Here is a 14,379-nt window from a genome sequence, read left to right on the forward strand (position 1 = left end):
GGTAAAAGCACCTTGATATGTTTAGAACTACAAATAATGGTTATACTGAGTGGCCGCACGGTGGCCAAACGGTTAGCACAGGGGTGGGCAAACTTTTTGACTCACGGGCCGCATTGAGTTAACAAAATTGGCCGGAGGGGGGGGAATACTATGATACACGCACACTATTTTAAGCTTATGATTCTAAAAGTCCACCTGGAATTATTTGTCTTATTTTATCTGTAAAAGTGTCATACAATCTGCTATACTGTGTTCTTTCAGAAGCACCAGACCACATCATTTTTTTTTTACCTCAAGACACCCGAAATGGACATGGATAAAGGATGTGCGATATACAGACCCTTTCCAAAAAATTAGGAAGTCATGGAAAAGTTGTTTAATTTCCATAATTCCATTCAAAAAGTTAAACTTTCATAGATTATAGATTCATGGCCCACAATTTTAAGTATTTGTTTATTTTTACATAATTTGGGCTTCCAGCTCATTAAACCCACAAAAACAGGAATTCAAAAAAATAGAATACTGTGAAGAAATCAGCCCAAATTTTGCAGGGCATGAATGTTTTAAACTGTGTCACACACACTAATCATCTACTAAAGTCAAATCACCTGCACAGGCTTCTCCAGGTGTCATTAAATTGTTTCCGTTTGGTTCAATTGTCTCAGTTCGGTTCAATATGGGGGAGACTGCAGACATGACAACTGGCCAGAAGACCATCATTGATACCCTCCATAGGATGGGTAAGCCACAAAAGTTCATAGCTAAGGAGGCTGGTTGTTCACAGAGTGCTGTGTCCAAGCATATCAAAAGTCTAGAGGAAGGGCAAAGTGTGGCAGGAGAAGATGCACCAGCAAAAGAGATGACCGTGGGCTTCAGCGGATTATCAAACAGGGAAGATTCAAGAATCTGGCAGAGATCCAGAAAGAGTGGAATGAGGCGGGAGTCACAGCTTCAAAAACCACGACATTCAGACGCACCCGGGAGATGGGCTACAACTGTCAGGTTCCTCGGGTCAAGCCACTTCTGAACCTGAGCCAACGTAGGAAGCGTCTCCACTGGGCCAAGGAGAAGAAGGACTGGACTGTTGGCCAGTGGTCCAAGGTCCTCTTTTCCGATGAAAATAAAGTGTGCCTTTCATTTGGGAATCAAGGTCCAAGGGTTTGGAGGAAGACGGGTGAGGAACAGAACCCAAGCTGCCTGAGGTCCAGTGTGAAATATCCACAGTCCGTCATGATTTGGGGTGCAATGTCCGGTTCAGGTGTTGGTAAACTCTGCTTTCTTAAATCGAAGGTCACCGCAACAGTCTACCAGAATGTTTTAGAGGACTTCATGATTCCTTCTGCTGAGGATCTGTATGGAGATGCAGATTTCATCTTCCAGCAGGACCTGGCCCCTGCCCATACCGCCAGAAGCACCAAAACCTGGTTTGATGCCCATGCCATCACAGTGCTTGACTGGCCAGCCAACTCACCGGACCTAAACCCCATTGAGAATCTATGGAGTATTCTCAAGAGGAAAATGAGGGGCACCAGACCCAACAACAAAGAAGAGCTGACAGCAAGCATCAAGGAAATCTGGGCTTCCATAACTCCCAGCAATGCCACAGGCTGATTGCTTCAATGCCATGTCGCATTGAGGCAGCGATTAAGGCAAAGGGATTCCCAACCAAGTATTGAAGATTGACATATCGTTTTGAAAGTACCATATTTTGATTGATTTGATCCCAATTTCTTTTTTTTTTCCCCTGCAAAAACTGACTGAGAAGTAAATGGTGATTTCTTCACAGTATACAAATTTTCTGAATTCCTGTTATCGTGGGTTTTATGGAGCTGGAAGCCCAAATTACGTAAAAATATACAAACACTTGAAATCGTTTAAATTGTGGGCCCTGAATGTATAATCTATGAAAGTTTAACTTTTTGAATGGAATTATGGAAATTAAACAACTTTTCCATGACATTCAAATTTTTTGGAAAGGGTCTATACAATGTGAACTATGAACAATAAAACATTGGCTATTAAAGAGTAGGTGAACGTCCATCCTTTTTTACTTCCCAGACAATGCAGTGGGTAGGTTAAGTTGTGTGTCACATATTTGTTGACTTGTGTTTGGCATCATGGGTGATGTAGTTGTCTGGATGGCTGCGTGTGACAAGCATCTTAAACCATCAAAAGATTCTCAGATTGACTCTGACTACTTGCAAGTCATGTTGCCAGCTTGCATGTTAAAGGTTATATTCCATACTTTGGAAGCAACTGGCGGGCCGGATTCAAACGCTTGGTGTGGCCCCCGGGGTAGTTTGCCCACCCCTGGGTTAGCATGATGGCCACACAGTCAGGAAATCAGGAAGACCTGGGTTCGAATCTCTGCTTGTGTGGGTTTTCTCCAGTTACCGTATTTTCACGACCATGAGTCATAAATTTCCACCAAAACGGACGGGGCGGCTTATGATGCGGCTCGCCTTATGAGTGCACCGAGTTCCAAAATCTCTGGTCTCTGGTCCTCAATTTGCTTTGATGAAGATTTTGCAGTGTGCACTCCATGTTCCTTGGATCTTTCCTTGCTTCCTCCGATCATGTGCTTTCTTCGCAATTTCAGCGTTGCGCTTTGTCAGGTGGTCATTCATGTAGACGTTTGTTCCTTTCAGCTTCTTTCCCTGTTTCAGCAGAGCAACCTTGAATTTCCTGTTAGTGAATTTGACGATGACAGGTGTAGTACGGTTCCTACCATACAGTGGGATACAAGTATCAATAGATTGGATGTCTACATCCACCTCCTTCGATTGCAAAAAATCAACTTGTTGCTCCGTTGAGGCGACATCCATTTCATCTGGTTCTTCAGTATTCGCCACTGCTCTGGCATAGGACCTTGGTTTGATTCGAAGTCCCGTCACGGCCACGTCATTCATTCTTGTGTTCTGATCCATGTCATCTATGGTGATTTTCAGCTGCTCAAGGATTTTATCTTTTTCTTCATTCCTTTTTGAGAGTGGCTCTCAATGCTGCATTACTTCGTGTAATTCTTTATTCTCCACTCTGACATTGCATTCCGTTCCTTAATAACCCCATATCATTTTGCAATGCTTTATTCTCCGCTCTCAGACCTTGAACTTCCTTCCTTAGGGACCCTATTTCTTTTTGCATCTCACCACTGACTCCTCTCAGACCTTGAACTTCCTCTCTCAGACCTTGAATTTCTCTTTGCGTGGAGTTGGAATTCTCCACAAGTAGCTGCAGCTGCTTTCCAAAAGCTCCCAGGACTTTCGCTATGGTAGCCTCAAACTTTTCCGTTAAGCTTCTTTCTTGCGTGGTCATTAATCTCCTGTAAGGCTCTCGCTGTTGTCATATCTATATTTCCACTCAGTTGTCTCAACTGATTAACTGTGTCATCATTGTCAGGTCTCGGCGGCGGTTGAGGTACACGGCTAGCGCCTCCGGTTGTCTCAGGAGTCAGTTCTAGATCGACATCCTCCATATACTTGACTGAAACTGGAGTACTTCGACCTGAAATGTTAGAGCCACCGCACCAGTATCTCAGTCCTCGTTGGCCGGAAAAAAAGCTCCACAGGACAACTCCAAATGTTTTAAAATCCGGCTTCATGTGCAGCTGTCAAACCACGGCTAGCATGATAGCTTGCCTTTAACAGCTGTCGGCTCCAACTAACTGTCTTTTGGAGAGTTTAGTCCACTCGCAGGTCCGAATTGAGGCAGAAGTCTCAGCACTGACTTGCAGAGTTGTAATCACAAGTTGTGATCACGAACTGTATTCACCAAAAGTCGCAAAAGGTTTAAGACTCCGGTAATCGTGGACGGAGCTTTTCCGTGAGCGTCCTTTCCATACAACAGGAAGTAACGTATCAGTTTTGGCCAATATTCATAAATGCACTCAATTCGGTCTGAAACGCATTTTTAAGCAATAACTGTAGCTTCTTACCCCTGCATGGTGAATGTGGTTTGGTGCTGCTAGGATGTATTGTTGGACAGTTACGGGCAAAATGAGAAAAAGTAACTCATTCGGCCTGAGCAGGTGTTTAAAGCACTTTTTAGGTGGTTTGGTGCATATGTTTTTTTGTTGTTTTTTTTTTTTTACCCCTGTCCTGTCCAGCCTTTAAAGCAGATAGAATAGTAGATCTAAATGCCGTCAAATGCTCAACAGATTTACTCTGCCAGGGAGAAGTGTGATATACACTTCCCTGTTACAAAATTTTATTGACTTTGATGCTTGTTATAAAGCAAATTTGGAGCGACCGGACCGGAGCAGGAGGGGACAGAAGAAGAGAAAAGGAAACGGGGGGGGGGGGGGGGGGGACAAAAAAAAAAAAAAAAAAAAACGACAAGAGACAAGGACAACAGCAGCAACAACAATTGTGACAGTTTTGGCCTATGTTCATAAATGCACTCTATTTGGTCTGAAACGCGTTTTTAATCAAAAACTGTTAGATTTAGTCACTGCAAGCCAGCAGAAGGTGCTATAGGCTCAAATATCATATTTGGTATAGCTTCTTACCCCTTGCTTGGTGAATGTGGTTTGGTGCTGCTGGGATGTGTTGTTGGACAGTTAAAGCCCTGTCACACCTTGATGATTTATCCAGCTTACGCCAACGTATGAAAAATTTGGCCAATACGCTGGCGTATGTCGAATAAGTTATGGGTAAGTTTTATATATGTTAACAGCACACGGAAGCATGCCAGCATACGTCTAAGTCGTCCAAAAATTGTGCCTGCATAAAACTTTGACGTTTGTCAACGCATTATTCATATGTCCCGCATCCGCGGGCAATCAGTTATGCCACCGTTGACACCCGTTATTTGTAAGTTATGCACAAATTGTAATTTGTCAACATACCTTGAGACAAAACTCTTAGCTTGACCAGTAGAGGGCACTGTGACACTGGGAAAGGAACTAACATTTTTTTATTTTTTTGCCCCTTGTGAGAGAAACAATGCACGTTTTAATCAAGCATTATTGATCACGTCAACAAAGTGCATAGTAGTATTTACATTCAAAAAGAATGGAGAGATACAGCACGTTACTGTCCAAGTTAGCGTTAGGTTTGATGCACTGTTAGTACTGGTCAAAATTAAAAAGGGAATACAAGGAGAAGCAATAATAAAAAAATATATACAAATGTAGTCATATTCTTTTTCTTTCTTCTTTCTCTTAAGAGGGGGAAAAAAAAAAAAAAAAGACACAAGAGACAAGGACAACAGCAGCAGCAACAACAACAATTGTGACAACAAGAACAGAACAGAAACATACAGAACTACATCAGCAAATAAATGTCTGTGACAACTATAAAGACAATCAAGGACATAAGGACAAAATAATATCAACAACCACAATGACAATGCTGCATTAAAACAGTCACATAATAGTAGTCATGAAATGATGAACTATGATAGTGAACAGAATGATAATTACTGTAATGCACATCATTGTAAAAAAAACAACAACATAACAACACCCTGGTTAACTCAGTGAGTAATGTGGGGAAGTATGTATGTACAAGCAAGCCCTGGCATCAACAGGCCCCAGACAAAAGGCATCCCACAAGCCAAGCCACCCCGGGCGAGCCACCGTGACTGCCAGGTCCCCAGCCACACCCCCGACCCTGGCGGGCAGGAGCCGCGGAACAGGCACAAGGCACCCCAATCCAGCCCGCCCCACCCGTGTATGTGATAGTGTGATTGTGTCTATTATGCAATTAAAAAATAATAAAATAGAGGACAGCTATGAAGAGCTGGTCTCAGTGTCCCTGAGGGGTGTATGTGGATGATAGCTAATGATGCAATTAAAATCGTGGGACAGCTGCCGCTCGGAGGGCCCCTCACCTGACCAGCCCCCCCAAACCCTAAGTGTCTACTGTGCCATTAAAATTGGGGGGGGCAACAGGTCAGTGGCACGGCAGGAGCAAAAGGAGCCCCGCAAGGCAGCTCCCCTCCCCAACCACGCCCGACCGTAGGCCACCCCCCAAAGTCCTATATGTATGTGAGGTGGTGCAGTGGAACAGGAAGGACGGGGGCCCCATATCCCATCGCTGCCCAAACCGAGCGGGGGGGGGGGGGGATTAAGGACACATAACCGACCGGCCACCCACCTCCCGGAGCACCCACCCCAGGACACCACGAGGGACACAGTCGAATGCCTTTTCCAGGTCCACAAAGCACATGTAGACCGGTTGGGCAAACTCTCAAGTACCCTCCAGTACCCTTGCAAGGGTGTAGAGCTGGTCCAGTGTTCCGACCAGGACGAAAACCACATTGCACCTCCTTCGATTAACGGTCGTACCCTTCTCTCCAGCACCCTGGAATAGACTTTCCCCAGGGAGGCTGAGGAGTTTGATCCCCATAGTTGGAACACACCCTCCAGTCACCCTTCTTGAAAATGGGGACCACCACCCCAGAGGTACTGTCCCCGACTTGACATGTTGAAGAGAAGTGTCAGCCAAGACAGTCCGTCAATATCCAGAGCCTTGAGGAATTCAGGGCGAAACTCATCCACCCCCGGAGCTTTGCCACTGGGGAGCGTTTTGACAACCCCAGATACCTCAGCCACGGTGATGGAACTGTCCGCGTTAGTGTCCTCAGCCTCTGCTTCCTCCATGGAAGGTATGTCAGTGGGATTGAGAAGGGCCTCACAGTATTCCTTCCACCGCCCAACTATATCCTCAGTTGAGGTCCGCAGGCCCCCGTCCCCACTGTAAACAGTTTGGACCGGGCACTGCTTCCCCTTTCTGAGGCGCCGGACTGTTTGCGAGAACCTCTTCGAGGCCGACTGAAAGTCGTGTTCCATGGCTTCACCGAACTCCTCACACACCCGAGTTTTCCTCGACCACCGCCGAAGCCGTGTGCCACTTGGCCTGCCGGTACCTATCAGATGCTTCAGGATTCCCACAAGCCATCCATGCTCGATAGGACTCCAGCTTGACGGAAGCCCTGACCTCTGGTGTCCACCATCGGGTTCGGGGCTTGCCGCCACGACTGGCACCGACTACCTTGAGGCCGCAGCTCCGATTGGCTGCCTCAGCAATGGAGGTACGGAATAGAGCCCATTCAGACTCAATATCCTCGTCCTCTCCAGGTATGCAGGCGAAGCTCTGCTGGAGGTGAGAACTGAAGACTCGACGAACAGAAGACTCTGCCAAACGTTCCCAGCACACCCTCACTACATGTTCGGGTCTCCCGGGTCTGTGCGGCATCCTCCCCCGCCATCTAATCCAACTCATCACCAGGTGGTGATCAGTTGACAGCTCAGCCCCTCTCTTTACCCGCATGTCCAGAACATGCGGGCGCAGGTCTGATGATACGACTACAAAGTCGATCATAGACCTGCGGCCTAGGGTGTCCTGGTGCCATGTGCACTTATGGACATCCTTATGTTCGAACATGGTGTTTGTGATGGACAAACTGTGGTTCGCAAAGAAGTCCAACAACATCATACCGCATTCGTTCAGATCGGGGAGGCCGTTCCTCCCAATCACGCCCCTCCAGGTCACACTATCATTGCCCACATGGGCGTTGAAGTCTCCCAGCAAAACGACGGAGTCACCAGTTGGGGTGCTCTCCAGCACCCCTCTGATGGAGATCCCGTGTGGCTTCTTCGGTCTGAGCCCGGCTGGGCCGCACGGGTGAGAGCCCAACCACCAGGCGCTTGCCTGCGAGCCCCTCCCCCAGGCCTGGCTCCAGGGTGAGGCCCCGGTATCCCACGTCCGGGCGAGGTGCGGTCTCTCCTCGTGTGTTTCTTCATGAAGTCTTCTGAATCACTCTTGATCTGGCCCGTCACCCAGGACCTGTTTGCCTTGGAAGACCCTACCAGGGGCATATAGCCCCAGACAACATACCGCCTAGGATCACTCGGGCACACAAACCCCTCGACCACGGTAAAGTGATGATTTAATCCTTTACACTGATTTTAATAATTTTTTTCTTTCTTTGTATAGTGTGTTGCATTAAAAAGCTAGGGTGCCCTCACCCAGCTGCCCTGACTACTGGTAGCTGAATTTGTCATTGATGTTTTTATCCTATGCTGTGTGATGTGTTAAAACGATGAGACCGAGTCTGTTGGGATGGAGAGACCCCACCCTTCCAGATACATGTCTCGCCTACCCTAAATCCCTTGTTTGGTTTGAGTAGTAATAGCTTTAAATAATAAGCTACAAGAAATTCACTTAATACTGCATACTCTTTTGTATCAAAGAAGGCAGGGATGGATTGGCCATCAGGAGTACCAGGATGTTTCCCGGTAGTCCGACAAACGATTTACTGCTGCGCTTTACTGTTACGCCATCATAAATTGAAATTGATACTTGCCAGGCACTTAAGACCAAGCGGAAAACGGTTGCGCAGGTCGAAGGCCGCCGACAAGCTCGTCGACTGGTTCTTTCCGTATCTTGCTAACCTGTGATTGCTCATTCCCGCTGTCACTCCATGAGTGCTGTTCTCCACAGTGTTTTTCGAGTTGGCCAGGTGTTCGTGTTAACTCTCTAAGTTATTAACATGTTAGCCGTTTGTTCTGCCTGGGTCATGTAAACTAAACTGATTATAATGAACATTTTATTTACATTAATATTTGAATTTGTGGGTGTAACATGTACAGTATCTAATGTAAATGTTAGCACAATATAAAAGGCTTTAAAGGCCAGTGAACTGCAAAGACCAGGTTCGGCTACTGAGGGCAGGAGCAGTAAATAATGACAAAAAAGTAAGTTTGCATGTAAATGATATTGAAAATAAAGTGTACATAAAAATATTTACAATCCTGCAGGTTTGCTTCAAAGTACTGGAGCCAGATTTACTACTGTGCACAGTTCAAAGTAAATAAACAATTCCGTCACTCAATTTCCAGCATACTGCCACAAAGAAACAAACAAAAAAAAGTCCAGTTCCCCAGTTCCCAATGGCTAATCTGACCATGTGAATTAGTCACAGTTGTGTGAGAGTTATTGCATTCGGAGGCAGTGTCCAAATGCACAAGTTGTCCAAACTAGGACGAGTGAAATTGTCACTCGATCTGAGAGGGTGGGGAGGACAAGACAGGCTGCAGAGCCTCCTACCAGATGTCTCGGCCTTGCTTCTTAACTCGCTATCAAAAGGAGTTTATCCCACAGGCAGGGCACCTGGCTTGCATGGACCAAACAATCCACTCATCAAAAATAAACTTAACAAGGCTAGCGCTAAGCTAGCATTAGCCAATCAACTTAAAATGTGCTAAATACATTGAAAACCAATAAAAACATGCATTAGAATGTTAGTATCAACATGTTAATGCTAGCATGCCAGCATGATTAAACAGCATTGGAATTCAACTCAGTACAATTGCATCCAACACACCAGTTCAGTCGATCCAAAAGCACACAAGATAAACAGGTACCCAAATAAAAAATTGTCTGGTCATAAGAAAACACAATGTTTGAAAGAGCTAATTTTTGGGGACACTGACCTGTAGCTGCTGTTCCTTGACTTTTCTCCCACTCAACTGTGGAGAATGAAGTCAGGGCAGCTTATATGGTGCCTTAGGACTTGTGATTGGCTAATTGAAATCAGGTGTGCATGTTTTACCAATGTTTTTACCATGAGACATGGTGCATTCAAGGGCCAAGGTAAGTGTGAGGAAAACCGCCACAGGGCTAAGCTTGGGGATTTTAACCCTGGTTACATGGGCATCCGTGTGTTTGGTGGGGAAAACCGAGCTACCACTGTAAATAGTTCAGAACGCTTGCTTATAATTATCTATGAACTTTACTTGACACAATACATAGCAAACATGGTATGGTATGTTATCTCTAAATCTAGTTATTTAAAGTATTGGACAACAGTAAGCATGACTAAATGACTAAAACACGACTTTTACAATAATAAAGTAAAATCTGATGGTTGTATTAATGTTTTCCACACTTTAGTCAACTAGTCACAGTTTTGATGCAAACTTTTTTTTTTTTTTTGCATGTAATCTTGTTCAGAACTATTTCACATTATTCCTCTGCTTTTCATGCCCAGATTTGTGATCTCCACATTCAGTACAACTACTGAGCTAGATTTTGTTTGACACAACAAATCAAATGTACAATAAACAATCACAACATGGTATTATGTTACCTTGCAATAAAGCATAGTTTCTACTACCATCCATCCATTCTACTACCTTATTTTCCCTTAAACTGCTTACGCCTCAAAACAATGCAAGAGATGACATGTTTTAACTTTCCTTTTAACCACTGTATTATTTTAACTATACATTTTGCTCAATATTAGAGTTCTATATCACAAAACTAACAATTCAACTCTGTTCAACATGACTTAACTGGCACAAGATGGCGTCGCAGCGAACGTTGCACTGCTCCCTTTACATAGATGTAATTCCTCGTATATTAATAACAGCCTCATCACTGTGCAACATTTCATAACATATTTACATAGTGCATTTTAGTCACATGGCTCAATTTTGTGTTCCACCCACCTGAAAACAGGATATATTAATGAGACACAGCCAACTTCACGTATGTCCATCGTCTTGCTAAGCAGAAATAGGAAGTTCGCCAAGGAGAGCAACAGACAATGCACCTGGAGCCAGGCGAGCCGCCACACTGGCGAGCACCCATGACTACCCCCTTTATGTACAAAAAAAATGTTTCTTTTATACAAACATGGTGAAATCAAATCAATTATATTCTGCAATATTGCACACAATTGTGATCACACTCTAGTGGGTATCACACTCTCCCTCCTATATATCTCCCTCCTCACCAGCCGTACGATTGTGCAATTAAACTTCTTCCTGACGCGCCACTTCCCAACGCACGGCTTTATAATGTGTCCGGACCCGAGCAGCAAGCTCTTACAGAGTATATTCCGGCCTCGCCCGCTGCGGAGCTCATCCGGCCATCTTCTTCACCTCTCAGCGCAGGATTTTTTTTTGTTGTTGAAAGGAAATAACACGGCTTAACGCTCCCGCTCATGGATTTGGCCTTTTCACTCTTGCATTCCGCTCAAGTTTTCACTAAAGTGGACCTCATTTAGTGCGCATACGGGATGGGGATGAGTGGAAGAATGCCTTTAACACGCCACTGGGGCATTTTTAATACATGGTCATGCCCTTTGGTTTAACAAATGCTCCTGCTGTATTTAAAAATCTTATTAATGATGTTTTGAGGGACATGCTGAACCAGTTTTACTTTGTCTATCGAGACGACATATTGATTTTTTCCTGTTCCTTACAGGAACATGTGCAGCACTTGAGATGTGTTCTTCAGCACCTTCTTGAAAACCGGCTATTTGTGAAAGCCAAAAAATGTGAATCTGTGTCATTCTCCATTATGGAGAAGGGCAAATTAAGAGCCGACCCCGCTAGAATCTGGGCGGTTGGCGATTAGGGTTCGCAAACTTCTATAGGAGGTTCATTCATAATTATAGCAGCATGGCAGAACCTCTGACAAGGCTCACATCGAAGGTTCCTTTTGTGTGGTCCCAAGAGGCCGAAACTGCCTTTTCTAGACTTAAAAGTGTTTTTTTCACTACTGCGCCTGTTCTCTCTCACCCTGATCCATCCTGACATTTTTTTGTAGAGGTCAAAGTGTTGGATACAGTAGTGGGACCAGTCCTGTCCCAGCATTCCCCGCTTGATCGAAGGCTCCACTCATGTGCATTCTTTTTACGTCACCTCACCACTGCAGAGGGAAATTACGAGGTGGAAAATTGGAATCTGCTGGCCATTGTTCTTGCGCTGAGAGAGTGGAGGCATTGACTGGAGGGCGCGGCCATGCCATTTGTAGTGGTAATACATTATACATCAAATCCACGCAAAGACTCAACTCCTGCCAAGCTCGCTGGGCACTGTTCTTAACACACTTCAACTTCTCGATCACCTACAGACCTGGCTCCCGCAACCAAAAGCCCGATGTCTTATCCAGAGTCTTTGGACCCTCAAAAGTGGACAAGGCCCCGGAAACCATAATACCTGTAGCCAGGGTGTTGGAGCACTCCAATGGGAGGTGGAGAGAAGGGTGACCGAAGCGGCGGCCGGAGTCGAGTCACCAGACGCTGCCCAGAGGGCAGACTCTTTGTTCCAGCGGATCGAAGGACTGACGTTCTACAATGGGGCCACTCCTCTAAATTAGCCTGCCAGTCAGACGCACCCAAGTCATGGTTACACAGAGGTTTGGGTGGTAAATTGTCCATAGTTATGAGTGGGAGTGTTTGGGTGGTAAATTGTCCATAGTTATGAGTGGGAGTGTTAATGGTTGTTTGTCTATATGTGCCCTGCGATTGACTTGCGACCAGTCCAGGGTGTACCTCGCTTCTCGCCCAAAGTCAGCTGGGATAGGCTCCAGCATACCTCCGCGACCCTAATTAGGATAGGCAGCACAGAAAATGGATGGATGGATGGATGGATGGATGGATGGATAATGCAATAATGCAACTTGCCTAATAATTGTGCACACGGTGTATATTGGTGTTGCAATCCCCGCATTGTGAAAACCTGTCAATGTATGTGTGTGTCAGGATGAGAGCGTGGGGATTCCCCCCAAAAATTAGGCTTTATCGCTGGTTGCATGCCTTTTTGTACTTTGGATACTACTTTATCATATTTGTCAAACTTTCCATTTCAATTTGGTATAAAATTAATATGCAAACTTAAATCTTTGCGATTGCGAGTGGACAAAAGTAAAGCTTCAAAGTTCAACCCATTCAAACGGAAGGATACAAACATCTGGCTGAAATACAAACTATGTTATCAATTCATCAGTGCTCATGTAAAACCTTTATCAAAATTTGAACAGGAAAAATACACGTTTTTGAAACAGAATGAGTTCCTATAAAATTAATTATTCATGTTCAATATTTCAAGTTCATGAAGATTAAAATATGGTTTCTTTTTTTTGTGGAAAAAGTTTGGGAACCACTGACATACATTGATCTCTATGAGCAGCCAGCAGCAAGACAGGAGCAAAGGGACAAATGTCATGCCGAAAGGAAACAATAAACAATCTTGAAATAAGAGCACTGATATACACAAGATATATACTGTACATAAACATAAAATCTTATAATACCCAAAATAGGATTTACAAAGAAGCAGAAGACTATGAAACAAAAATAAGGAAGTTTAACTGTCAACATAAGAACATGCCTCTTTTATTTTTAGGTCTCTGCCTGTCAATGAAAATATATATAGTACATTTAGTGCATTTTCGTCATTAGCTTAGATTGTGATACTATAGTTGAGCATTTAAAAATAAAAACAAGTGGCTGCATTGGGCTGAAAGTGGTAATACATAGGCGAATGTGTGTTTCAACTAGTACATGATGTGTTTTAAAAGGCGTCTTTACAAAAACATCTTACCAATATCAGTTAGTCATATTTACTAGCTATTGAAAAGTTCTATCTGCAGCCACTGAATAATTGCAAAGAGCTGAAAAACAAATGCTGAAGCAAACATTAAAAAGTGAAAAAACACTTGACTACAAACAAAATTAAAAATAATCAAAACATGCGATACATTAATACAAGGGACTAAACCACATTTTATGTCACAATGTAGTTGCTTTGTTGCAGAATATCAAATGCCTTGGAACATTTTCAACATGATTTGAATGAAGACATTAACTTTTGAATGTATGAGCCCATGTAAATCCTGCATGGAAATATGAAGTGAAGTGGGACGCTGTGTATATCTGCATATATCTTTATTTCACTTTAAAACACTGTCTTTGATAATGGTGGACGTGTGGATTAACAGTTGCATCTATCTTTGTTTATCTCGTCAAAACGCTGTAATATGCGCTCTAAAAGTTGAGTGAAAAAAAATAGAATGCTCTCCTTGACGCGCCTTGACAGCGTGGCACTAAAGCAGGGGTGGGCAAACTTCTTGACTCGTGGGCCACATTGAGTTTGTCACGTTCTGTGCGCTGTGTTGCTGCCCCCTCTCTGCTTTTTGTTGCAGCGCACCTCTCCTGCCAATCTTGAGCTAATTGACGCACCTGCATCTCATCTGGCGGCGACTCTTAAGCAGCAAGCTCACCACCACTCGTCGCCAGATTGTTGCCAGACTCACGTCATCCACGGCTCTCTCCAGCATTCTCATTTTGCTACTACTTGCCTTGCTTAGTCTCAGCTGTTTGCTGTTCTGCCTGTACCCCTGCTTAGCGTGTTTTTCCAGCAGTGTGAGTACCTCTCTAAGTTTAACCTGCCTGCTTGGTTTTCAGCAGTGCTTTTGAGTTTGCTTTTTGCTCGTGTCCTCTGCCGTGTGTGTGTTGGTAGCTCCCTTAGTTCTCGCCTTTTTCCCCGTGAGCATTCCGGGTTTTTTGTGTTGTACTTTTACCTTGCTTTTCTCCTTTTGTACCCTTTTGTTGTGTGTAATAAATATCATTACACCACTCAAC

Source organism: Dunckerocampus dactyliophorus, chromosome 9 (assembly GCF_027744805.1).
Source record: "Dunckerocampus dactyliophorus isolate RoL2022-P2 chromosome 9, RoL_Ddac_1.1, whole genome shotgun sequence".
Taxonomy (NCBI): Eukaryota; Metazoa; Chordata; class Actinopteri; order Syngnathiformes; family Syngnathidae; genus Dunckerocampus; species Dunckerocampus dactyliophorus.